The 26,050-nt window shown below is 45.3% G+C and overlaps 1 long non-coding RNA gene across 2 annotated transcripts in view; it reads left to right on the forward strand.

The window, feature by feature from the left end:
• Nucleotides 1-651: 651 nt before the first annotated feature.
• LOC136015001 (uncharacterized) overlaps nucleotides 652-26,050 on the forward strand; it is a 34,722-nt gene continuing 9,323 nt past the window's right edge. Inside the window, exon 1 of one of the 2 annotated variants that reach the window (XR_010613027.1) lies at nucleotides 652-738. This is a non-coding gene — a long non-coding RNA (uncharacterized LOC136015001). Of the gene's footprint in view, nucleotides 739-23,841; nucleotides 24,002-26,050 lie in introns of those variants that run through there. The other variant, XR_010613026.1, reaches the window with a different exon arrangement.

Consider the following 26,050-nt stretch of genomic DNA (forward strand, 5'->3'; position numbering starts at 1 on the left):
ACAGCCCTGGGGCAACCATCAGAGCTCACACAGCTTCCAGGGAGGCTGTAGAGAAATGCAGCCACTTTCACCAAGATGAAGTCCTCAGCACTACAGCTCTGTCACATCAGCAGGCTCTACTTAACAGTAGCTCATCCCTCCAGGTGAAATGCAGATCTTCCCAAAAGCATATGCTCCTTAAACTCTGGGTAAAGAGCAGTATCTAGAATATGCAGAATTGAATCCTTAGCTACTCAGAGACATTGAAAAACAAATGGGTTTACGACAAGCACCAAAATTTCTGGTAGAGTGGTAAACTGAGCTATTCACCTGGGCTACTGCTGCTGTCTTCTTTCTAGTAGGTTTGGGGTTGTTTTCTTTTGAAGGGGGGGGTTAGATTTTTTTTCTTTAATTCCCTGTTCTTGGGGCTGGGGACATTTCTGCTCATTCAGGCCACCTGAAGGAGGTAATTTAATTTGCCAGTGGGGTAGCCAAAGCTGTACTTAATCTTATGACTTGCAAGCATTGGAGTCTCCATCAGTGGTGAGTGCTCATCAGCTGTGGCTAATGATGAGGTACCTCTGCAAGGGAGTTTTGGCTGCACAACCCAGAGCAAGGAGGTGAGTCTTGCTGAGCAGTGACATGGGTTTTGTTTGCCTTTGAGTGGCTAATGGTGAAGTTGTGCCTGCTGTAGGTATTGAGAGTAACAGAAGCAGTTTTTTTGGATTGAGCTTTGTAGATGTCTGCTAAAACTATCTGGTGAGTGTTGATTTCTACCTGTTTACCCACTTGTGAAGCATCTTGGATACAACTCACAGAAAAGAACATAGCGTATGCTGGCTGCTGAAAGTATCTATGTCCTTTTTTTAATTGCATCTGAGCATCCCTTTATCTGTCTGATTGTCAGTGTCCTTTGAAAAGTATTGCTTTTGGAGGAGGGAATTGTATCTTCGCATGTTGAAGCTCTGCTGCTCTGATATTTTAAGTTTGCAGTAGAATTAAATCTGAGAGTTATATTTCCTGGTCAGGCTTTTCTCAACCCTGCTAAGGCCTGGGCACCTACCCCTTTTGCTTGAAGGGACTGGTCCCAGCCATGGACCAGTGGACCAGGAAATGGGTCTGTAGGAGGAGCTGTTCTTGCTTTGTCCTGAGGTGACATCATCTTCTGAAAAGAGAACTGCTCCTTTTGAAGTGTGTTTTAACCTCAGCTTTTAGATCTCTTTCATGTGAAGACTGTGTCCTTCTTGGATGTGATACTTCCCTTTCCTCCAACCCCAGTTCCTACAGCCTTTTCAGCTGGTGCTGCTCCCAGAAACCAGCTTTGTATGTGTTGGTGCGAAGGCATCTCAATCTATTTCTCACAAGGCAAAACTGCCCCCTCATGCCTGGGGATCTGCCCACCTAAACCTTGTGAGGGGCCACATGGCAGAGGGGTATTTCTAGAAAGACTTTAATCTGGGGAAGGGAGGCATCAAGCTGCTTGTATGTGACCTCAGTCATAGCTGTGCCTCACTCTGTCTCATGCCGTGGTTTCTACTCTGTTGGTAATTGAACCAAAATCAAAACACAATCGTATCTCTCTGATGCTCTGCCTGCTAAATAGCAGTATTGTGAGTAAATCGGCGTTACTTCAGAGAATCACTTTAATATGGCAGAATTGCAGCAATCAGGGGATAAACATAGATTCAAGAGTATCTGGCAAAGGAGCTGATTGGCATTCAAAGGAAAATGCTTCTGTTCAGCCTTTCTGCAAGTAGGGGTATGTATTATACAGAGGAATTAACAGCGCTTGAAGGCTAGGGTAAGCTCTCATTCCTGCTCTGTCCCTGATTTTTCTACCCTGTGGCTTTATGTAGAAAGTCTTGCTTCCCATCATTTTTCCCCTAGTTTTGGGAGCACTTACTTCCTTGGTTCTCAATGCTGCATGAGACTGCTTATTTCACAAAGAGTTACATGGTCAATAAGTGCTTCCCCCTCCCTGATGCCAAACTAGCCAGGTTGAAGGACAGGGAATGTTTGGCTTGACAGCCAAAACTGCAGGGCAATGGTTGGAAGAACCTAGTGGAATTTCAAGCAATTAATCCCTTGAGATAACCGTATGTCTTGCCTTCTCAGTGATAAATGATGCCACAGTTCAGTATCACTGCTATTGAGTGCTCCTTTGTGTTGATCTCGTGTGCATCCTGCTGTCTTTGCTGTCATTCCCGTCATTCCCATAAAGCATTTTCACCATCTGCCACAGCCTTTAATGAGCCTGTGCTCTACAACCCTTGAACAAAAGAATTGGCCTACAAGCGAGGGGATGCAGAGGGGGAGGACACACACTAATCTTAAAGATAAAAACCACTTGGGAACTATTTTTACTGGTTGGCTTGTGAAGGAAACTGGTGGTGCAGGCATGATAGGTCAGGGTGGGTAGGGAGAGGGGTGTTGGCTTTACTGGCTTCCAGCAGTGATGATGGGCAACAGGTGAGCATTTGATGATGAAGCTCAAGGGGCAAAAAATGTTGTGGCTTCAAACTGCCACACGTTGCAAATGGTGAATGGGAAGGCTGATTGGAGGGGCACCTGACCTGGGTTTTTAAAACCAGATTATCTTCTAAGTATGCTGTTGAGGATGCTAGGTTTCCAGGGAGGGTGAGTGACCCTTGAATTTGGGAAACTTGCCCTAAGTCCATCGGTCTACAATTTCTTTCTTTACTTTATTAAAATAATGGACATGTGGTTTTTTTCTTTTTCCTTCCCAATTTGAAATGGGCACAGAGGCTTTCCATGTAGCATGAAGTGGCAGGGGGAAAGAAGTCAAGGCTCAGTCATGCTATCATGAGCATTCACATTTTAATGAGCTCTGAATGGTCCTGTGTACAGATAATAAAAATACGATCTGTTTTTCCAACCTCCTTCAGGATGCCAGAAAAAAGAATCCTCAACTTGCCCATTTGGAAAGGTTTGTTTTTCTTCTCAGATGAGCATATGCAAATTCGGATTTTTGCAGATTTTATGGAGAATTACTCTAACTTTACCTGGAACTGCCTTTTATTACTCTACAGTCACATTAGCACTGCAAGTCAAAAATAAGGCGTGGGGCTAGGTACCCCCATCAAAAAATCATACGATGTCACTTTTGCTTTTTAAAGTAGAGATATTATCTGAGAGAGCTTACTTTATACAGTCATCTGAAAACATATAGATTAACTAATATTTGGTTTAATTTCTGATATAGTCTGAGTTGGATAAACCTATGTTGTAGAGAAGAACCTTTCTGCGTGTGCATGGTTTATTTCAGCCTTATGATGGAAAGAATAGTCTGTAGTCTGAGTTCTTGCTGTGGTATGTTGGCACTAATCTGATTCAACCTACATCAGGACAAATGAATCTATTGTTTCTGATCTGTAGGTCAAATCTATTGCCTCTTGTAATTGCCTGTATGACAACTTCTGTGTGAAAGGCCTTTATGCTTCACAGGCTGGTTAAAGACACTGAGAATAGATTTATTTATCTTTTTTTTTTTTAACTAAGAACTTCAATTTGGTCTTGGACTTTGGCTATCCATAACACTAAGGTGTTTCTTTCTCTACCTGTAGATGTTAACCTGTTTTTACTGAAGCACTATATGCTTTGAAGTATGCACTGCTGTCCTTACTGCTATTCTTCAACATATAAGGCAAAAAAACACAAGCAAAAATCTAAGGCAAAAGTGGCAATTATTTGAGTGCTATACGGGACCATCTATGTAAGTCCTTGCTCCAGAGATTTTCCTGGCATATGAGTAAAGGAGTGGGGGAAAGCATAGAGGGAAGTGAAGTTCTGCATTATCAGATTTCCTGTACAACTGCAAAGCAATATGACAAATAATTTCCAGTGCTGCTTTTCTTGGTCAGCAGCTTCAGAAGTCTTTCCAAAACACCTTAGTTATAATAGTAGCTATACACCTTGGGTGTCTGTCTCTGCTGTTTCGGAAGCTTTTGCCTATCAATACACCATTTCCCTATGAAAAGCTGCTGAACTGGTTTTGTCCTGCCTGCGGAGTTCACTTATTTCAGCTTACAAAGCCAGGCGTGAGCTGGAAGAATCTCTGAATTTGTGTGGTGTGAAACTCCCTCAAATTTCACAAGCAAGATGAATACATTTGGATTGAAATACAGTGGGAATAACAGGCTGGGGCACTCTCTTACCTGTCTATGATAAGTTATTTCCTCATGAGATGCAAGGTATTTTGCATAAATCTTGTGATGTCTCTTACTTTGTTACCCAGGACAGGGTTTACAATTAATCTAGAATTGTCTTGTCAGCGCCACTGAAGGCTCTTGGATTTTTGTTTTGGCAGTTTCCATGGCTCCGAGTTACTCACAAGAGGTGTTCTGTGAACTTCCGCATCCCAACTCGACAGTGTGTGCCTGGCTCTAGATGGGTTGCCACCCTGCAGGGTATTCCAGGTTGTCCAAAACTCCTGAAAATGTTGCCAGTAACAACAGCCTGGAGACCGATGTGATTGTCAGAGGTGCAGAAAGAGCAAGACTAAAGTCTGTCTGATCTGGGGAGCTCAGTAATTTGAACCTGATTCCCCTGTACTCCAAGGAAGTGCACAATTGCTTGTCCACTAGCTATGGTGGGAAGCACAGGTGGTTTCTTGATTGCTGGGGGGTTTTTTGTTTTGCTTTGCTTCCCTTTCCTTGTGTACGAAGACTAACAAAGCAGGATTTCCCCAGGAGGGATACAAAAGGAAGGTTTCTCTTCATAGGACAGGGGAAATATTTCCTGCCAAGCTCTAACAGCAATATTCCATTGGTTCAGACAGTATTTCAGGTAAGCGGTGTCTTTGGGCAGTTTGGAAACTTCTGGGGGAAAATATTTCCCCTTGAAAACATCTGTTTCCAGAATTTTCTGGCTTCTGCTCAAGTCAAAGATGGTCTCTCATCTACATCCACCCCTACTCCCTCAGGATGAGGGGGATGCAGAAGGTGTACAGCACAGGAAGGGAAGGCTTTGTTGTTCATATTTGTGATTAACCAGGCTTGAAAAGCAGCCTCAGTCTGAGCTGAACTTAGTTTTGGCCAATGGCTCTCATTCTGTCAACATCAATCACCTCATCCAACTTCATGAAAGTGATTTATAGGAGCCCATGCCTTGGTGCTCTTTTCAGCAAAGAAAGCCATCAACTCCCTCAAAGATAATAGGAACTTGGCTCTTGCCTCTGGGTAAGAGTGGCAAGTACCAGCAAAGCAGAAAGCTCTCTGGCAGGGCAATGAGTAACAGGGAGGAGCAGGGATGACTTGGCATTTGGAGCATGTCATTGCTTCTATCCCAGCCTCCTCTGTAGATTCTCAACACGCTGGTTTGCTACTTGGTGCTCCTGCGCCGCTGTGGGGACAGCCTACTGCAGCACAGGCTGGACAGGGTGCCCTCTGGCTCCCACTGAGCTGCTTTATCCAGGTAGGGAGCAGTCTCTGTAGGTGTTCATGTGTGCAGGTTGGTTCAAGCAGGCATTGGTATCCTATAAACCTGCAAGCAAATCTTGTGCCTCAGGCCTTAGCTGCTTGGGATCCTCCATAACAGAAAGCCTTGTTGCACACAGCATTACCCCAAGGAAATATGCTTTTGTTGCTGGATTCATTTTGTCTTTTCCCTCACTTGGAGCTTATCCCTGCTAGCAATCTCCAACATAGCAATTCCTGGTGTGCAGCAAAGATGAATATGGAACACAATAAATGTCATTAGAAAGAGAAGTTGGAGCCTTTGCTGATCTGTGCTGAAGTGTTAGATGACAGATGGAAGTCATTAAAGCTAGGACTTCTACATCTGTATTGCCACTGAAGCTCAAATGCTATCTGCTGCTTCTCATCCTGTATAAATTGTCACGGGTACTATGTAAATGGCAATACCATCACTGCTGTACTTCTTGGTCTTGTTTTTTGGTGGTTCTTAACTGTTCACCAGGAACTTGTCTGTAGTCATAGAATCATAGAATAGTTAGGGTTGGAAAGGATGTTAAGATCATCAAGTTCCACCCCCCCTGTCATGGGCAGGGACACCTTACACTAGACCATGTCACCCAAGACTCTGTCCAGCCTGGCTTTTGACATCTCCAGGGGTGGAGCATTTACCACTTTCTTGGGCAACCCATTCCAACACAACCCTCACAGTGAAGAACTTCTCCCTTATATCTAACCTGAACTTTCCTTGTTTAAGTTTGAACCCATTGCCTTTTGCTTGTCCTACCACTACAGTCCCTAATGAAGAGTCCCTCTCCTGCATCCTTGTAGACCCCCTTCAGGAACTGGAAGGCTGCTAGGAGGTCTCCATGCAGCCTTCTCTTCTCCAGCCTGAACAGCCCCAACTTCCTCAGCCTATCTTCATACGGGAGGTGCTCCAGCCCCCTGATCATCCTCATGGCCCTCCTCTGACATTATTATGCTAATAAGAGCATAATTATTTGCACAGGGTTACCTCTTGACCTGCTGGTCCTGGCAAAGGTGGATAAAGCCTCTCTCCTCATCTAGCTAAGTTTTCTACCTGCACTGCTCTGTGAACTACTGGGTGAGAAGAAGTCCCAGGTTATGGAAGGTTGTGCTGGAGAGACAGCCAGGAAGGGTAAGTGTGCGGAGGAAGCATTTAAATAGCAGAGAAGATTTTAACTGTGGAAGCTGAGACTCTGCACGTGCTAAGGAGCAGTGTGATTCTTGGGCTTGTTAAAGGAAAACATGTGATAGATATCCCAGACCCTTCGCTTAATGTTTGGCATTTCCTGTCCAGGTTTCTTCATTTATTTCAGGCTAAAGTAAATGAAAAAAGCATAACCCCCACTGGGGTCCTATAACCACACAGCCTTGAACAAATTGTGAGCAGCAATTCCCAATGGTCAAAATCAAACCTGTGAACAGAAGCAGAGGGGAGAACATCTCATGGCTGCCCCAGCAGCCTGGGGGTGCTGTGCCAAGCTCTGGACCCATATCCAGCTGTAGGGACTACACAACAAGGGGGTCCTAATAGGTGGGTTATCAAGGCCAGCTGGTGTAATGCCCAAGAACACCAGCTGGCTTGGTGTAAGGCCAGGTATAAGAAGCAGCTCTCCCTGCCCATGGGTTTGGCTCTAGTGCTGGCCTCCAGAGGGCTGCTGCATGCTCTTCAGCAAGTGAGCAGTCTGGCTTTAGCTTTTGCTCTTCTTCTCCTACCATAGAATCCTTCATCAGCTGTTCTCCTGCCTTTGTCCACCTTCCAGTGATGATGGCACAGTGATGTACTGAACAGTGTTCCCTTTCCTGGAAAGGGGAATCTCTCCCCTCTTGCATGTAGTGCTGATGAGTTCTGGAGCATGTTTGTAGGGTGTATTTGGGTGTTCCTCTGAGCTGGTGACAAACAAAAACAAACGGCAGGTGCTAACAAAGGAGGAAGGGCCTGTCTGCAGCAGGAAACTTTGAGTGCAGGGACTTACGGAATGAAAAGTCATCTCTTGTTGGCTTGCTGTAACTCATGTCAGTCTCTGGCAGTTGTGTTTATAGATCTTGCATTTTCTTCTTGTTTACATCAGGTTCATCCAATCTTTGCACCTTGCATGCGGACGGACCTTCAAAGGTTGGCACCCTCTCTGAAATTTGTGCTTTAAGCTACTCTTTTTATTATTATTTTTCTCTTAAAAGTTATCTTCACACAACAGTGCTTTTGGTGGGTTTCTAGTCTGTAATTTTGAAACCCTTGCTCGTTTGTTACTTATTTCTGACACCCTATGGTAGCAAAAACATATAGTACATTGAAATTTACATCCTACGTTGGGTTTGAAGTGGTAAAGTATGTTCAATAAAAGAGCATTCCGCAGTAGGGATTTAACCATCCAGCCTCCTTAGGAAGGTGTAATGCTACAGCTTTAGAAGGATGTGGGTCCTTTGAAGTCTTGTACCTAGCTTTTTTTCTGTAAGAAGACCCAGGTTTGATTTCTCCTCTGGAAAATACATGAAAATGAACATATTGGTCTTGTCTTGACTTGGGTTTTGAAGATCCAACTTGTATCCAGTTGTAAAAGCCTTTGAAAGTCTGCAGTTGCAGGCACTGTGATACCTGGCTGAAAGCATGCCACATACTTAGGGGGCCTATAGGGATACTGGGGAGGGGCTCTTCACAGGTTGCCCAGGGGGGTTGTGGAGTCTCCTACACTGGAGATATTCAAGGCCCGCCTGGACAAGTTCCTGTGTGATGTACTGTAGGTTACCCTGCTCTTGCAGGGGGGTTGGACTAGATGATCTTTTGAGGTCCCTTCCAACCCTTGGGATTCTGTGATTCTGTGATTAGGGACTGTAGTGATGGGACAAGAGGTAACAGGTTAAAACTTTAACAGAAGTTTAGACTGGATATAGGGAAGAAGTTCTTTACTGTAAGGGTGGTGAGGCACTGGAATGGGTTGCTCAGGGAGGTTGTGAATGCTCCATCCCTTGCAGTGTTCAAGGCCAGGTTGGATGAAGCCTTGTGTGGGATGGTTTAGTGTGAGGTGTCCCTGCCCATGGCAGGGGGTTGGAACTAGATGATCGTGAGGTCCTTTCCAACCCTAACTATTCTATGATTCTATGACTTATGAGGAAAGGCAGGAGATGCTGATCGCGCGGTCTGTATGCAGCTAAGGGGACTGCAACGCACCAATGGGAATTAATTTGTTGCAGATGCTCCATTTGAGCCAATGGAGGGAGGGGGAGAGGCCACATTGCCTCTGACCTACATGCCACAAGTGCAGTTTTTTCCCTAACCAGCTTAATTTGCTGTGAAAGGTTGGGATGGATGGGAGCTCTCCCTTGGAACCTGTTCTGTATGGTAAAGAATTAGGCTTATCCGGCATAATTTCTGTTCTTACCCTTTCTATCTTCCCTAGATATCAACAGGAGCCAGACAGACTATTGAATGTCTGAAAACTGAATTTAGCAGCTGTCCTGGGGTCAGCAGTAGCAGTCATTTTTCTCCTTCTTAATAGCTGGTGCAGTGCTGTGTTTTTGACTTTCAGCCTGGGAACAGTGCTGATAACACCGATGTTTTTAGTTGCTGCTCAGTAATGTTTACTCTGACCAAGGACTTTCAGTCTCATGCTCTGTCAGGGAGGAGGGGAAGCCAGGAAGAAGCAGAGACAGGACACCTGACCCAAATTAGCCAAAGAGGTATTCCATACCACAGCACGTCATGCCCAGTATATAAACTGGGGCAGTTACCCAGGAGGGCTAGATCACTGCTCGGTCGGGCTGGGTATCGGTCGGTGGGTGGTGAACAGCTGTATTCTCTCCCCTTGTTATTTCCCTTATCAATATTATCATTGGTGGTAGCAGCAGTGGTTTGTGTTATACCTTAGTTACTGGGCTGCTCTTATCTCAACCCATGGGAGTTACATTCTTTCAGTCCTCCCCCCATCCCTCTGGGAGTGGGGGGGATGAAGGGGGGTGGGGGGGGGTGGGGGTGGGGAGTGAGAGAGCGGCTGCATGGTTCTGAGTTACCGGCTGGGCTTAAACCACAGCAGCAGCTAAATAAGTGAGAAACTTGCTGGAGTCCTTCAAGCTCTATAGTAAGCACTTAGTTTGCAAATCTTAGATGGGCTTTGATGTTAGCTTTTCAAAAAAGCTCCAAAGGATCCCTTTTCACTGCAACTACAAGAGAAAATACAGGAGATGACTTTTGAGATGGAACAAAAGCCTATAACTGAAGTTCTTTTCCAGGTGCTGCATGCAAGTGCAGCAATATGTGGAAATCCAATCTGAAGGGACTTGAAGCCGGATTAAAAGGTTGTAGGCACTTGCAGGGTTTTGCCATCACTCATTCAGAGATCTTCTATGAAATAGTTCTTAAAAATGGAAATGTTTTTATCATGACACTGGATCATCAAAAGTGGTTGCTTGTACTTCCTGGGGAAGGCTCTTTTGGGACTGCCAAGCCTTTTTCTGCCTTGCAGGTCCTCCCTTCACTGTTGACCTCTGGACTTTTGCTCAACTGAACAAACTTGACTCAAAGTACCTGAGCTGAAAGATCCTGATCTCCACAGGTCAGAGCATCTGCAGCTTTCACAGTGTTGTGGTTTAAACCGATCCACACAGCTCGTCCACTCACTCCCCCCCTTCTTGCCCTCCCTCTACTCCCAGAGGGATGGAGATGAGAGCCAAAAAGAATGCAACTTCCACAGGTTGAGATAAGAACAGTTTAGTAACTAAGGTATAACACAAATCACTACTGCTGCCACCAATAATAGTAATGATAAAGGAAATAACAAGAGGAAAGAATACAACACCTCAACACCAGCCGACTGATAACTTGCCCCACTCCCCCCAGCCGAGCACCAACCGATACCTCGTCCAATCCTGCAGTCCACTCTAGCTCTTCCAGGTAACTCCCAGTGACATCCCGGGCATGACGTGCTGTGGTATGGAATACCTCTTTGGTCAGTTTGGGTCAGGTGTCCTGTCCCTGCTTCCTCCCGGCTTCCCCTCCTCCCTGGCAGAGCATGAGGCTCAGAAAGTCCTTGGCCAGACCAAACATTTGAGCAGCAACTGAAAACATCGGCATTATCAGCACTGTTCCCAGGCCAAAAGATCAAAACACAGCACTGTACTAGCTCCTAAGAAGGAGAAAAATGACTGCTGCTGCTGAACCCAGGACACACAGAAAATAGTGGGAAGCCTGAGCACTGCTCTCCTTGAAAGACTGACACAACCTTTTTGGCTCCTTGAAGCCAAACTGAAGGAGAACAATGCAGGAGAAATGCAGCTAATGTCCGTTTAAGGAATAGAATGTCAGCTTCTAGTGAGATGTAGCTGAGAAAAATATAATCACTGTTTTTTACTGCTGTTTGGGGGTAGAGGAGGGACTGCTTTTCCTACTTTCTTTTATCTGTGCAGACGCATTTCCATGAGTAAACAGAGCCTATACTCCAGTCCCCTGTTCATGCTGTTACGTTTGGCAGCCAGGGCGTGGAGGGTTAGGAGCTGCCATGTAGAACAAAGAACATTCCTGTTTTATCACTTGCAATGCTACTGTCTGGGTGAGTTTTGGTCTGTGGGCTTCTACTATTTTCCATGCAAAATTTGGGTACTGGTAGCAGCCCAGAGTATCACTCTTTGATGGCTCTGGGTCTACAAATCCTCCAGCTTCACTGTGCAGTTGGGCGGAAGTGTTGAGCTCATCAGGGGAAAAACTACCCTATTTTGGCTTAAACAGAGCAATACAGTTGTCCAGACCTAGCTACCTGGAGGACTGGCTTCCAACACATGCTTTTTGAAACAACAGAGCCCTGTCTTAAAGGAGAAAGCAAATATTTTTCAGATATTGGAAGACCATGAATGGAGGTGAGTCTTGAACTGGAAAAAGAGCAGCTCTTCAGAGATCAGAAGCATTTTCTGTTTGGTTTGCCCTAAATGGCTTGGAGGACTGGTAACTAATGAGCCGGTACTTGGATGTGGTCCTCGCTGATAACGCAGCATCAGCTGTTTGGGACCTGGCTGCTCAGCGAAGTAAGGCAGGCTGTTTGGTTTCTGTCCCAGGTGTACATGTTCACATCAGGAAGCAAAATTAGAACTCATGCTAACTGGTGCGGCTGCCAGCCATCTGCGTGCACAGGGAGAGAGAGCATGCCCTGGGCACACCAGCTGGAAGAGTATAGGCTCCAAGCTGGGGATGCTGCCTCCGCTGACCAGACTGAAAGCACTGGAGAAGTCAGGCTGGCACTAACTTTTCTTTAATGGCCATTGAGGCTAGCTGGGAATAAGTTTCATCAAGTGAAAAGTGAAGCCCTGACTCCAGACTGAAGAGGCCAGCAGAGATTGTGAAGGGGTAAACCCTCCCCTGCTGGGAGGCTATGTCACAGCTTGTTGAAACGGAGACTTTTCTGCTTGCATGAAATGCCAGTGATGCAGGAGAAGTTTCACCCCTGTCCTGCATGCCTTGAGAGCCCTGTTCTGAGGTTTTAGGATTACTGGTATCTGTGTAACAGGGCTGCAGCTCTGGTTCAGATGCCAGGGCATCTCTCTTGTCCCCTCATCTAAGAGTCTGTGCTTAAGAAACACTGCATTGGATAAGCTGGCAGGGTATAATGCCAGTCGTTACTGGCTCCCTATCCTTACTTTGGATGAAGCTCACTGCAAGTAAGATATTTATTCGGTGGAGGGAAGGTCAGAACACTGTACAATTGCATCCACTGGAGTTTAGAGAAGGGCTTTAGAGCCGAGCAAATAATGTTTGTGGTTTCCTTGTTCCAGTGCATGCATGACATCTCTTCTGTACATGCAACTCTGCCTCTTCTCCTAAAATCCAGCTGGGAAAATAAGTCAATCATTTCTCATCAGGCTACAAGAATTTCAAAACTCCTCTCCAGGGCTCCTTCAACACTCCTCTGCCTACATCTTAATTTCCTGTAACAGCCCTAATCTGCTTCCCATAGGTACCCATGGGAGCCTTGTTATCGACCTCAACTGGAAAAAGGATTGTTTCTACCCCTCATTATAATTGCTATTAACTGGCATAGTTCTTGCCTGTCTCCATCACAGGGGGCATTAACATAATAGGTCGGAGAAAGTGAGCTCTGCCTGTGGCCCTTGAAGGTGTCCCTGCAGCGTGGGGATGGAGCGTGTTGGCTGTGCAGGAGGGAGCTGGTCTGGCCTCCCTCCCGCTTGGGGAGCATCAAGACCTGGGGCTGTCAGAAAGGGCATCCTTCAGCAGTGTTTAAACCCCCACATCTGGAAGAGTGATGTGGGTGACAGGCTGAAACTTCCCATGGCTGCTGTTCCTTAATTGCCTGTTCCTGAAGCAGCCTCTGGGGACAACTGTTGTTCAGTAGCTTGTTACCTGCATGGCTCCATAGGCTTCCTGCAGAGCCATTGGGTAAAAGAGAGGATGAATTGTCCTTGGAACTTGCCTTTCGCCTCTGCCTTCCCAGAGTAACTAGGCACTGGACCTAGGGTGAGCTGCCGATTTAAACAGCTCTCGCCCTCCTGCACTGGCATGACAGAGTACACCGAAGTCTCACCTTCCTTTCCTGCACTGGAAATACCCAAATATCAGACCAGGGCTCAAGAGGACTGGAAACAGATTTGGTGGCAGAAATGGAAGAATAGTGGAGTCCTATGTGCCTGTTCTAGGAGGTCACATATCCTATGAGGAAGATCCTGGGTTAGCTGTGGCACCTGAAATATCCTCAGGATTTTTAGCTATCGCAGCTAGGTACATGTTGGGCAAGAGGCAAATGTAGCACAGGCTTGTCCAGGTCTTGGACTGGCCACTGGAAGATGTTTCAGATGATAATGCCCTCCAGGGAGATGCATCCCTTCTGGGAAAGCAGCCCCTTTCCTCACTGAGTGCTGCAGAGGAGGGAGATGCTCGTTCTGTGCCTGTGCTCTCGTATTTGCAGTGCCTTGAGCTAGTCCTTACACAGGCATTTGAGATGGGAGGGCAGGCCAAAGAGACAGCCCTTTTGCCCTCTGCAGCCTGCTGGCGTGGACCAGTGATACCCACTTCTGTTGCAGTAGCAGTCTCAATGTCTGGGTCTTGCCAGGTATATCCACACAGGGCACTTGACCTGAGACAAGCTCAGTGTGTGTGCTAAGTCTGGGACAGGCCTGTAATCAAATCTGACTGGTGTTACAGACCTCATTGCCTGACATCTGCCCTGAGTATTTTCATGTGGCTGCACAGATTAAGAGGGATGTGAGGAAGAGATAAGAAAAATAAGCTCCTGTCCTGGGCAGCGTATAGTCTTCAGTCCTGACAGATCAAAAGCGTCAAAATTCAGTCTGGATAACGTAAGACTTAGTGACTTGGTGATGTGCTTTTTATCTGGGGGGGGGGGGGGTGTGTGTGTGCTGGGGATAAGGGGGCTGTGGTGGTGTGTTGGAAAATGAGGTTGGAGAAGCACTCGTAGCACATGGCCAGTATGCAGAGCTTGCTAAGAGCCAAAAAGACCTGTAACTACTTTTGTGTGGATTATACAAATCCATGAATATTTAACCCACGGGACCTGGCCGTGTTGAGCTAGAGAAGCACAGAATTACCAGACACTGCTTTGTGATGTCCTACATCACAAATGTGATGTACCTACATGTCCTGTGGCTGTTTCTCTTACGCCTATTAGGACCTGTCTAGTAAGGTGCTGTTGTGTTCCCACAGCCTGGGTTCTGATTGGTAGTGACAATTTGACTTTTTTGGAGCACAAGCTCAATTGTACATTTAGGAGGCAGAAAAACTTCACCACCCTCTAAACTTCCTTTAAGGGACAGCATAATCAGGGTTTTATTTAAATATAATCCATGGATTCACTTACATGTTCTTCTTTTCTTACTTTGGTGTTGGTTATGTAAATGCAAGCAATCTTAAAATCCCAGATCATGGTTTACATTGCTCACCTTTGAGAATAAACTCACCCCATCTTCATCTTTCTCATTCTCTGGCTTAACGCTGCAATTTCAGGGTCGCAGTTCCCACAGGGAATAGCTCATCTCAGGCTGCTTGCTGGCATTTCACTGTCTGAATCCTCGCTTTCCCTCTTAGTTTTGGCGATTGCTTGAATATCCCTGGCAGTACCCTTTTAAAAATGTTTCATCTGACTTAGCAAGCTAATGCCTCCTCTGGGACCAGGGGAACACTATTTCATGTGCTCATCCAAGCCTTTTAAAAACTACAGAGGCTGCTGAGGAATGTGACTGCAATCTATACTCAGAGGAGGTTGTGGCCAAATTGGAACACCTTATACATCATTAAATGTGACTGAAAGATAAAGTTAAAAATCATCAACCTCAAGGGATCAGGGCTTGAGCTAAAGTAACTGATCCCTGCACTAAGCTGTTGAGCATCCTCCATACGTCCTGAAAGTGAGGTAGCTGGAGGTGCTTGTGATGCAATCATCTCACACCTGTAGCTTTGAACCCTTCTTGCTCAGCTGGGGAACAGCAGCAAGATAACACCAGTTCAATATTTACCTGAACTATGTTTTAGGTTACAAAGTTTATATTATTAATGTGGACTGAAGCCAGCCTGTGGAGGTCACACGCCTGTGGGTTCTGTGCCCATAACTTGTTGGACCCTGGATCTATTCAATGTGTTATCTTTAAAGATGTACAAAACCAGGCAGGGAGGGCAGATGAGTTGTGCTGTGGAGTAACCCACGCCACAGAGACTTTATAAAAGTTTAGTGTTTGCATGAAAATATAAAATGCATCTTCCGGCTACTGGGGGCAGGGAAATAGCAATACAGTTATTGAGGGGAACCAGGGTTCAGACGTGCCATTTGGGAAGTGTTGGAACAGCAGTAAATGAATTTCTGAACTCCAGCGTACTTGTGAACTGCTAACCTGATGTGACTGCTTCCTGGCACATAAAGCACTTTAAAAAATGCTTCAGCATGTGATGCTGCCATCTGCTATGAGATGGAGGCATCTTCATAGTGGCTAATAACAGGGTTTCTCTGAGCAAGTTTCATGTGTTCCTCTGCAAATGAAGATGGGCCCCTCAATACCCTCCCCAAGCCCACTAAATGTCTTTCATCAGGCTGAAAGTCAGGAAATGATCCAGGGGTCCATGGCCAGCCTGTGTCCCAGACCCCATCTATTGGAAATTGACATTAATCTCAGTGGCACTGGGATGCAATACCTCTAGTGAAGGTTACAGGAGGAGGAGAGAGACAGACGTAGCTCCACTGGCTCACATGTCAGATACTCAACACAGGGGTGCAGGCAACTCTGCCCTGCTTGGCTTAGAACCATGGCTGGACCTGTCTAGTGCTTACTGGCCTGCAAGCAGCCACGTTTCCTAATTCAGAATATGTAAACTGATGGATATCAGAGTGGGTACTGGTCCTGGCTTGCCCCAGGTTAGTCAATATTTTCTTTCCCGACAAAGCTCGGAACTACCTTTCCAAAATAAAACATTCCCTCAGTTTCAGTCACACCGTGCATCTGCACCGGTGTCTATCCAGTGCTGACCAGAGTTAAGAGAAATACTGAAGCTTCTAGTAAGAAGTCTGCAAGCTGGAAATAGAGGGGAAGGCAACATGGCCCTGAGGGTGGGGAGCGGGGGAAGGCGAGGAGAAATATCATGTTCCTGCAGAGCATTTGATATTTAAAACTTGGTAGCATTTGCAGGGTAAGCTGATATCTGTGGTTCAAAATGGGATGTGAAATTCATCCGCGGGACTCCTGGGGATGCTCATCCTGTTTCCAGATTGAGTGGGACTTGATAGAGCTGTTACTTCTTGTCTGCAGACTATTTGGAACCAAGACCTATGACGTGGCTACTGAGTCAAAACAGGCTTATGGGTTCTGTGACTCTCACCGAGTTACTTTTAAGCTGGCTAAGCATCATCTAACACAGATAGGGATGTGCCAGAGCTCTCATACAAAACATGCCTGATGTGTTAAAGTGTGATCTGGCTCAATAGTATGTCTGGAACGCACCAGTGATGTGATTTACGATGCAGATACGGTCTTTGCTTTGGTCCTGCCATGTCTCTTTATGGCTCCTGACGCAGAGCAGCCAGTCACTGTGTGGACAGGAGCTCTTCAGCATTGTGGAACTGTGCAAGTGGGCAAGCTGCAGTGCAGTAGGCAGCAGTAGGCAAAATGTGCCCAGCTGGCCTTTGAAGCTTCTCTGGTGCAAGAACTACAGCACTGATGTGTTAAATAAGAAAGTGTAGACCTACTTTTACCAGCTAATTACTGTGTCAGAATTGGTTAATTAGCCCATGTCATGATGAAAGCAGGGTTCTGTATGTGCATATAGGAATGAATAGTACTAAAAGGCTGTGTGGTGGGGAAGGAGAAAACAACCCTGCAGATTAGCTGGGAATATTGTGTACCCCAAAGAGGGAATTGCAAGGTCTGCCAGAGAGTCCTTATTATCTATTATCTGGATAATCTCTGCCCTGCTTTCTGCATGAAACATGGTACATCTGTCTGTGAGCTGATGTTTGCATTCACTTCTTTTGGTTTTGGTGGGACAATTCGCCCCTTCTCCTCTCAATGTGAAGCTGATGAGAGCCAGTAGTGGGAATGGTAAGCTCCTTGCTCCTGCTGCTGAGCAGGTTGCAAGGAGGGTTTCTTTGCTGCCGAGGAGTGAGCTGCTGCATGGCAAACTCACAGTATTTATCTTATTAACTGGGCTTAGAGGATCTGTGGGGAGTGAGAAAGGTGTTTCCAGTGTGTGCAGAATGGAAATGAGCAGTAGGTAGAGGAAACTCTCTCAGCAGGAGCTCCCTGTGCCTGTGCAGACCAGGCAAATGGTGGGAGACCCTCATTTCTTTGGGTTAGCTCCACATTTGGGCACAGTTTTTTATGTCTTGGTCAGTGAACCTGGGTGAAGAAGGCTGTCTGACTATTCTGTGCTAGGTTTGCAAGAGTAAAAATCCTGTGCAGAAAGTGACTGTCCTCGGTTTGACACAAAGCACGAAGTTTGTTCCACATGAAGTAGTCTGACGTGAATAATATCGCTGCTAACTCCAGGTGTGTGAGGAGATGGTGGTTGAGCTCATCTCTTTTTTTACCTCAGCTCCTCTTTTCAATAAGGTAGCAGGGTTGGGGTTCTTTGGTGTTTTTATTGTGATCATTAATTCACATAACACAATATATAAAGGACATACACCACCTTCTGCACTGTCTTGATACTGACCTAGTGATGGCAGTGAATAATGCTGTGGACCAGTGTGGGCAGGCATTACGTATGAATATGTAACCACCTCTGTCATGATAGATAAGACTACTGAGAATATGGGACCTCACTCCTTTGTGACTGTGAATATTTAATTCAAGAGATGGCTGAAGACATTATTTTTCCTGGTTTGGAAAAACGATACCCTGCTCTTCCCAAGTGATCTCTAGCATTGCTGACTTACACTTGTCCCATTATTGTGGTGAAAAATGAGGACTACTTGTTTCCTTTTTAAAACAGCTGGGCAGCATCACCACATTAGAATAATTCCCCACACCCTTTACGACAGGAACTTTGTTTCAGCTGAGAAGAAAACATTCACAACATTTTTTGGATGAGAGGCGAAATAAAAAATCTAAGGTAGTATTTTCCTCGGCAAATCCACTGATGGCAGTGCTGCCATCACCTGAAATGCATGATGTGCTCTGGGGTCTTGCAAACCCTTACACAGAGTGACCCATGAAGTAAGTTATGCTAAATTGCGCCCTTTGCAGGGACCTGCCTCGCATCTTGTGCCTCACTGGATGAAAAGTATCAGACTCATGGGTAATCTGTAGCAATTTTGCAGGATTTGGCCTGAGTTTGATTTCTGCTCATTGCAAGAAGAGCAAGTTCCTATCTCTCTCTGAGAGCTTCACATCCGTCCCTGGGCTGAGCTGGAGAAGCCAGGCTTGTACTTTACTTTGTAGTGACTACCTTCTTGTGCAGAGTCTCAGTGACGAATGTTGTCATTCCTGTCATTTTATGAGCCTGAAACAGATGAGCTAAGAGAGGACTGTCTTACATCAGTTTCAAAGGAGAGACACGCACAGGGAGCCCAAGCAGAGTTCAGATGCTCTAGGGATGCGGTTGCAGATGATGAAGCTTTTTATCTTATCACCTTAGGTCAAGCTTTCCTTAAGCAGCTCAGCTGTTACTCCAAAAGGGGCAGTAAATTGTTTCCTGTGCTTAAATCTTATATTTGGGTCAGCGCTGCTTGTAAAGATGCAATTCAGAAATGACATGCACTTAGTGGCTGCTATTGTAAGGATCCTGCGTATCTGTCTAATCTCAGGTTTCCCTCATGTTTTAAGAGCAGAATTTGAGAGCCACGTCAGTGGCATGCCTCTTGCCTCTGTTTTTCTGCTGGTATTGCTTTGTGACTCTCCTTGGAGACCTCTGCATGATCCTGCACACTCTAATGCTCCCTCCAGCAAAACCTCTTAAAGGATTACTTGTGATAAAAAGCATCAGGGAGCACTTGACAGATCGGAAACTCTCAACAGAGCAGTCCACTTTACTTTCTGGGCTTTTTCTTTTTTTGCCTCTTATTTACGTTTTAAAGCAGTCAATTTGCCTGCCATGCCTGGAAGGGCAGGTGGGATTTGGTTCAAGACTCAGTGTTTAGCCTAGAAGAGGGGTGGGGTGTGAATGTGCGTATTGAAGCTTGTATTGAACGTATGTATGAAGGAGAAGCTTTCCCTTTGACAGCCCATGATATAAAATCTTACACTGTGTCCTCTGCGAGAGAGGCTGCATATCTGCAAGGGGAAACTCCAGAGGGCATCAGCAGGTGGACAGAGCAGCTGAAAATCAGCATCAGGTTCACAGAGGAGTGGCAGAGGCTGTGGGAAGTGGAGCTGCTTCCTGGACTCACCTGTGTGCGTGGCACTTGCTGAAACTCAGTCCAAGTCCCTCCTAAATGCAGGTCAGCGTTGTTCCTCCATGTGAGCAGAAGTTGTCAAGTCCTCCTTCTACCCAACAATAGCATGGGAGAAATTGTTCTGCCTTTCTGTGAGACTTGATGGCAGCACCGTAACCTCTTGGTCAGTGACTGGAGGTTAAGTACTGGCATTTGATGTTGTACTTGAGGCTCCTGCTAGGGCAACTTGCTCACTCTGGGTGAGAATGGAGTTGCATTCAGCAACAGATTTGCAAGAGCATATGGTTGAAAACTTGTCACCAAGTCACGAGGAAAGACTTGACCTCTAACAGGCAGTGCTGTTTGTGTATTCACGGAGTCTGTCTTCTATGTCATGTGCTTCATGGAGGGTATCTTATGAGCTTAATTTTCTCTTCATCAACCCTGGATCACATAAATCTCTGCCTAACTGCAGATCACCATAGAATCATATAAAAGTTAGGGTTGGAAAGGACCTTAAGATCATCTAGTTCCAACCCCCCTGCCATGGGCAGGGACACCTCACACTAAACCATCTTATCCAAGGCTCTGTCTTGAACACTGCCAGGGATGGAGCACTCACAACCTCCCTGGGCAACCCATTCCAGTACCTCACCACCCTCACAGTAAAGAACTTCTTCCTTATATCCAATCTAAACTTCCCCTGTGTAAGTTTGAACCCGTTACCCCTTGTCCTGTCACTACAGTCCCTAAACCATGACACTTCGGGGTTTTTTTTGTGTGTTTTTTACCCCAAACTTCGCTGTTGGCATTTTGAAAATCAAAGTGGTGTCCAAAGTCAGAAGAGATGCAGACCAAGAAAAGGGTCTGAACATCCTGTGCCAGGTGAACAGTGTGTCTTTGCGCAGGGGACAGACTGGCCAGGAGACCTGACTGCCAGCGGCAAGTGTTGAGTTTGGCAAGAATAGAGAGGCATGTGAATTTCATCCTAGGATTAGTGAACAAAGACAAACCAGAAAGCTCAGCTTGGGACAGCCTGGACAGCATTTGGGTTTATAGTAAGGGCATTGATAAAATTTACCAGGGACTTGGGTATACATCCTCAAAAGCATTGATGTGTTTAAAACCCCAGAGGGAAAGCAACCTCTCCCCTTTCATCCCCCTTCAATGACGAGAGAGCTGGGCAGCATTACTGGTTATGTAGGGATAACCTGGAGTTGCCTATCAGGTATGAGAAGTTCGTCTCTCCTGTTTCTCTGAAATCCTTCACAACTAGTAACCGAGCTACACAGTAACCATGCAGGACTGATATATTAACTATATCTGAGCCTGGTACAGTTTGGGGCAGAAAGCCAGTGATCATACAGCTGAGCCTTGATAGGGCCAGATGGAGAACCAGACTGTCCTTGACTTGTGAGTTTGGTTTTGTTGTATTTCCAGGCAGATGAGTTTGCTTTCCCCTTTCAAAGGGGGTGTGTGAACTTCTTACTGCAGCTGACAAGCCCCCATGAAAGCCTGAGCACAGGCGTGTCGGGTGCTGACAGGGTCATGCAGCTCTTCCTCCTCTGGAGGAACAGGCAGGGCAAGCTCCTGCCTGCCCAAATTGTACCTTCTGCCTCCCACTTCAGCCAGTGGAACTAAGCTTTCTGTCCAATCTGGTGGTGTTTTGTCAGTGCTTCTGCAGTGATAAGGCGAAGATTTTATAGATGCTTTGGGCATGTGGTTAGACAAACAGCTCTGCTCTGTGTCAGCCTGGCCTCAGCTTCTGAAGAGGCAGATGTGTGTGACTGCTGAAAACAGCTTTCTTTGAGATCACCTCTGCGGATCCTTAATCCCTGACAGGCATGCTTGCCTCTCCTGAGCACCGCTTCAGCAGGCTTCAACCCAAACGAGACAAGGTGAAGCTCTATTTAGTCCCTTGGACTGAGTGTGTGTGAGCATGTGTGTGCGTGCCTGTGAACATGTGCGGAGTGCAGGGGTGAGGACTGCCACAGCCCCCCATATCTCTGAGCTGAGGTGCAGCCCACAGCAGAGGCAGAATGTTGTGCTGGGAGATGAAAGAGCTGAAAGGAAAAGATCAACCAGCAGACAGGGGAAAAAAACTCTTGAATTCCAGTACAAAATTAGCTCCTTTCTTTCAAATCTGCACTGTTTAGGACATGCATAAACCATATGTTAAAGGTGTTACAGGATGAATGTGGAGTACATCTGTCTGCCTAAGCCTTTACCCAGGGGTAGGCTGACTGGAGGGAAGGATAACCACCCTGGTAGCTCCTGACCAAGAGGCATAAGCCTCTTCGCTTAGGTTGCTGTATTACAGGACTGTCTGTACACAGGAGTTGGGATTATTTTCTCCTGTTGATTCAACTCGTAGAGCTAACTACCACCTCCCATAATAAATGACCCAGTAATCATTAACAGCTTTAGAGGCAAAACTCGATGCTTTCCGGTATCTTTTGCAAAAGACAAGCAGGGTCTGTTACCAATTTATAGGGAAAGTGAATAAAGAAATCCCTGAATGATTGTCCCCCTGGCCTCAATATATCTTCTGGGAAGAACTTTCTAAAGCCCAAGAACTAAGGCTGCAGAAGAGGAGACATTAACCAGGCCTGGTGATTTATTTATCTTTTAGGAGACACCATTGCTGCTTCATTTCTTTTATTTTCCACTACAGAAGACCTTTATTTTAATAGGATTACTAAGCATTGATATTTAAGAAGACCTAATCAATATTACATTTCCAATTCAGGATAATAAAAAACACAGTAAAAGAAAAAAAAAAAAAGGAAATAAAGCTGTGATGCCTTACTGTTCCCATGTCATAACCAGGCAGTATTACTGTACTGGAAGAGCTGCTCTGTGTTGCTGCCTTCTGTTCATGATGCTAAGGAGAAGTTTCAAGGAGAGTTGGGGGTTTGGTACAGCTGTAGTGCATATTCACTCAAAGACTTTGGGGTACTTGATGGGAAGACAAAGAAGAAATGTTTCCTGTCAGGATTAATGAAAAGAGACTGGCCTCACTTGCTACAGCTCATTATAGAGAATTAGTAATGACAAATCATGTATGGCTGTGAGAGGCAGGGTGCTCTCTTCACTTTTTCCTTTTCACTTTGAAAACGAGTGGCAACAGGTTGATCAAATGCCAGCACTGGAGCCAAAACACGCAGTGCCTGATGGCTATGGTGCTGGTTGTGTTTCTCTGGGTTTTCTTCTTTTGCAGAGGATGTTGTGCAGTGCTGCAAACACCAGTGCTGCTTACTAGGCTGGAGCACAGTGTGAGTGCTGGGCAATGCCTCTGCTCCCAGACATGAGCTCAGTGCTGGCATCACCCCATCCTGCCTGGTGCTGCATCATGAAATGTGCCCCCAGCCACATTTAACCTGCTGGCCCTGAGGAAAGAGGGAATTTGGCTTGAAACCCTCGGCTCCTGCCTAGTCAGGCTCTGAACCATTTTGTAATAGCTTTAGTCTTGGCATCCCAGGAAAGATTTACAATAAGCCCTTCCTTAATGTTTGGTTTCACTTGCCCTTTTGAGCTAAGGTCAAGATCAGAGAATAGGTAAATAGGTTGTTCCAGGTTGCAGACACCCAGCTGCCCTGTCTGCCAAGTCCACCTCTGCTGCTAAACAGTTACCAAAGCATTTGTTCTTTCTGTGACCTTTTTATTTTTAAGCCACTAAAGAAAGTGCATATATTTAAGGCAAAGCACTGTCCCTACTTGTCAGTGGCATCCAAATCATGCATGTATGAAACTGCATTGTGGTGCTTCCTGAACCAAATGTGTTACATCTGGGATTCAGGAGGGCTTTCTTCGAAGAAAAAATAAAATCTCAAGCTTGTTTTAACTTTGAGACAGTTTTTTGCTCCAATGGTCAATTCTCTCCCTCCCTAGAAATGTCTTATTTTTCTGTTGTGGAGGATTCTGCTAAATGAAATGGACAATAGGCACTGGAAATCTTTCCCAGTGTAAATACTAAAGGATGTGAGTGGGTCACATTTTGGTCTTTATGTGGCTAAGTTACTGGTACTCAGCTTTGCTGGTCTGTTGTGAGAAAGTTAGATTTTCCTAATCTATCATCTCAGCAATTCCTGCACCTCTTTACCTGAAACCTTGTCCACTTTCATTTTGTGGGGACAGTGGAGTTGGCACCATTTGTAAAGTCTTTTCAGTGCTGTGTGCAGGTGCCAATACCATGCTCCTGCTTTACAGCATTGCCATCTAAGTGGGGAAAAATAGCCTGGTCAACCAGCCAGCTGCTGCTCCAGGAACTCTGGTTATTGAAATTACAGGAGTAAACTTTGATCCAAACTCATCAGACAATAGCCAGGAACAAGCAGGTCTCATTGCCTGACCTTACTGTATTAAAGCCAGGACAAACTGTATTAAAGCCAGGAGAAACTAATCCTGGTCCTTTCAAATTTCATGAAGAATGAAAAAGGAACTTTCTGAAAATGTGCTTTAAACAATAGGAAAACAAAATTTTTAAGTTTCTAGAAGAGCACAGAAATAGTGAGATGGATGTGTCCCTATTGCTCCTCCCAATCCCCAGGGAGCAAAACAGGTTGGCCCCGGTATCTCTAATCCAGTTCCTGTGACACTGACTCCCAGTGCAGCCCTGGAGGAGCTCCTATATCCAGCGCCGTGCCTGGCTCCAGGCTGCTGGCACTGGGGTGCTCCTAGAGGGAAGCCTGAAAGTGTGCGCAAGCTATAGGTCTTGGGATTGAGCTGATACACACAAACTCTTGAGCCTACTTGGTAAGAAAATCCAGAAGTATTTCTTTTGGTGTTTCATAGTCTCATTGTCAGAAAAGTAATACATGTGAGGTTGTTTTCTGATTGTAAATTGGATTGTCACTGTGGAAGGGTCTCTTAATTTTCCATTTCTCCAGTGAGACCCATCATGTGTCTCCTAGCTGTGACTCTGATTATTTCAATATTTTCGCTCATTTTCCACTTAGTATTCCTGTGTGGCTGCTTATTATAAACTATTTGTTCAACTTTGCAGATGATTATAAGAACAAATAGCCTAGTGATGTACTGACCTTGTGTGTGTCTTTGACAATACCACAACACCCCCCTTCAGTAGGACACTGCTTTTCCAGACAAGAAAACCAGGAAAGAGTGGCCGAATGCCACGCATGTGAAGAGCTCAGACATTTCCTTACTCACTCAACCCCAGATGTTCTTTTCCCAGGCCTCATATTCAAGCCTTCATTAGAAATTTAAGATAAATGCTTTACTGTGGCTGCTGGCTTGGCTGCTCTTCAGAAGTTCAGAAAGAATCTCCTATATTCACAGGCCTTTCTTCCTTGTTCTTTTCTTGAATCTCTCTAGAAACTTCTATTATCTTCCTTAATAAACAGTACAGAAAAATATCCACATGTGCGTAGTATTTTAGAGCTTCTTTGTAGCATGTTAATCTCAGAGACTAAAAATCTCTTGGTCCCAATCTCATTTATAATAGGCTAGTAAACTAAGAGGATACATATGAGGATTATTCTAATCTTACCCTGGAGCTCTCTCCAGCACTGTCTGGGATCCGTTATTGAACTGCCTTCTCCAGTGCTCTCCAGAAGATGTGCTTATCTTGATTTAACAAGTAATGATAGCAAAAGTCTAAGCTGTCATGCTTTAGAAAGAATGGATTAGCTAATTGATTGTGAAAAGAAACACTGGGCTGGTGCTAAACACCCTTTGGGTGCTGTCCCCTCTTTGCTTTCTCCTTTAGTCCCTTGAGTATGTCTGTACATGGGTCGGGGTGGGGGTGGTGGTGTGTATTAAACATAACTAACTCCTCCTCTAAAGCACATGCAACGGACTGCTTGAGGTGAGCTGCTTCCTCACCTTGTACCTTTCCTCAAGCAGTCTATTGCATGTGCCTTGGAAGTCCAAAGAACCTGGTGAAGGTTCCAACCTAAACAATTCTATGATTCCTTTGATGTGCAAAGGCTTAACACGCAAAGCCTGTACGCCTGTCTGTGTACTCTTCAAAACTTTGAGGGCTTGGGGTCTTAGACAAGGAGAGCACCCTGCTCCAAAATGAGAAAGAGGCTTATTTCTGTTGAGATTCATTGCTTGCAGGTGGTAGGACTTCAGTTCATCTGGAGGTGATGGAGTCCTAGCAAGCATATGTGAAACACATCCTTGGGATACCACAGATGCTCTTTCACTTTTCATCACAGCAGGTTTACCTGTCTGTATAGCTCACAGCATGCTATTTCTCTTCCTTTCACAATGAAAATAGCTACATTTTGCTGTGAGACTCTGGTCTTAATTGCATCTTTACAGACTGCTTCCAGAAGGCATCACGGAATTTCCCAAGCAGAGGCATTGCTGCTGTCAACAGCACAATAACAGTCACCCACATGGTTTCTTTCTCCTCTCCTCCCCTCTTCACCAATCCCATCTCCGCAGGATGAAATTTCTAAAGCCTTGTACGCTGCACAGAATGCAAACAGGCATCGGGTTAGTTAAAAACATTTTTCTCTTTATTTGAAAGTTTTCTACCCACCAATAAAAGGCAGCTAATACATTGCATAGTATACCTTTCTTTAAGTATGCTTATTATACAGCATGTCTGAGAAAAGGAATGATTACTGGCTCTAACTTCCCACAACAAACAGTGAAGTTAATGGAATAATAAATTAAAGTAGTAGTAGTCCACATTATGTATAAAGTAAATGTTAACAGAGACAAATATGACACGAATGATGACTGATTCAGTTTTCCTTCTCAGGAGTTCAGCATCTTACTAAAGTGGTTGCATAGGTTGAGTTTTTATTAAAATGCAGCAGTGCTCTGAAA

This window comes from Lathamus discolor, chromosome 5, assembly GCF_037157495.1.
Source record: "Lathamus discolor isolate bLatDis1 chromosome 5, bLatDis1.hap1, whole genome shotgun sequence".
NCBI classification, from domain to species: Eukaryota; Metazoa; Chordata; class Aves; order Psittaciformes; family Psittacidae; genus Lathamus; species Lathamus discolor.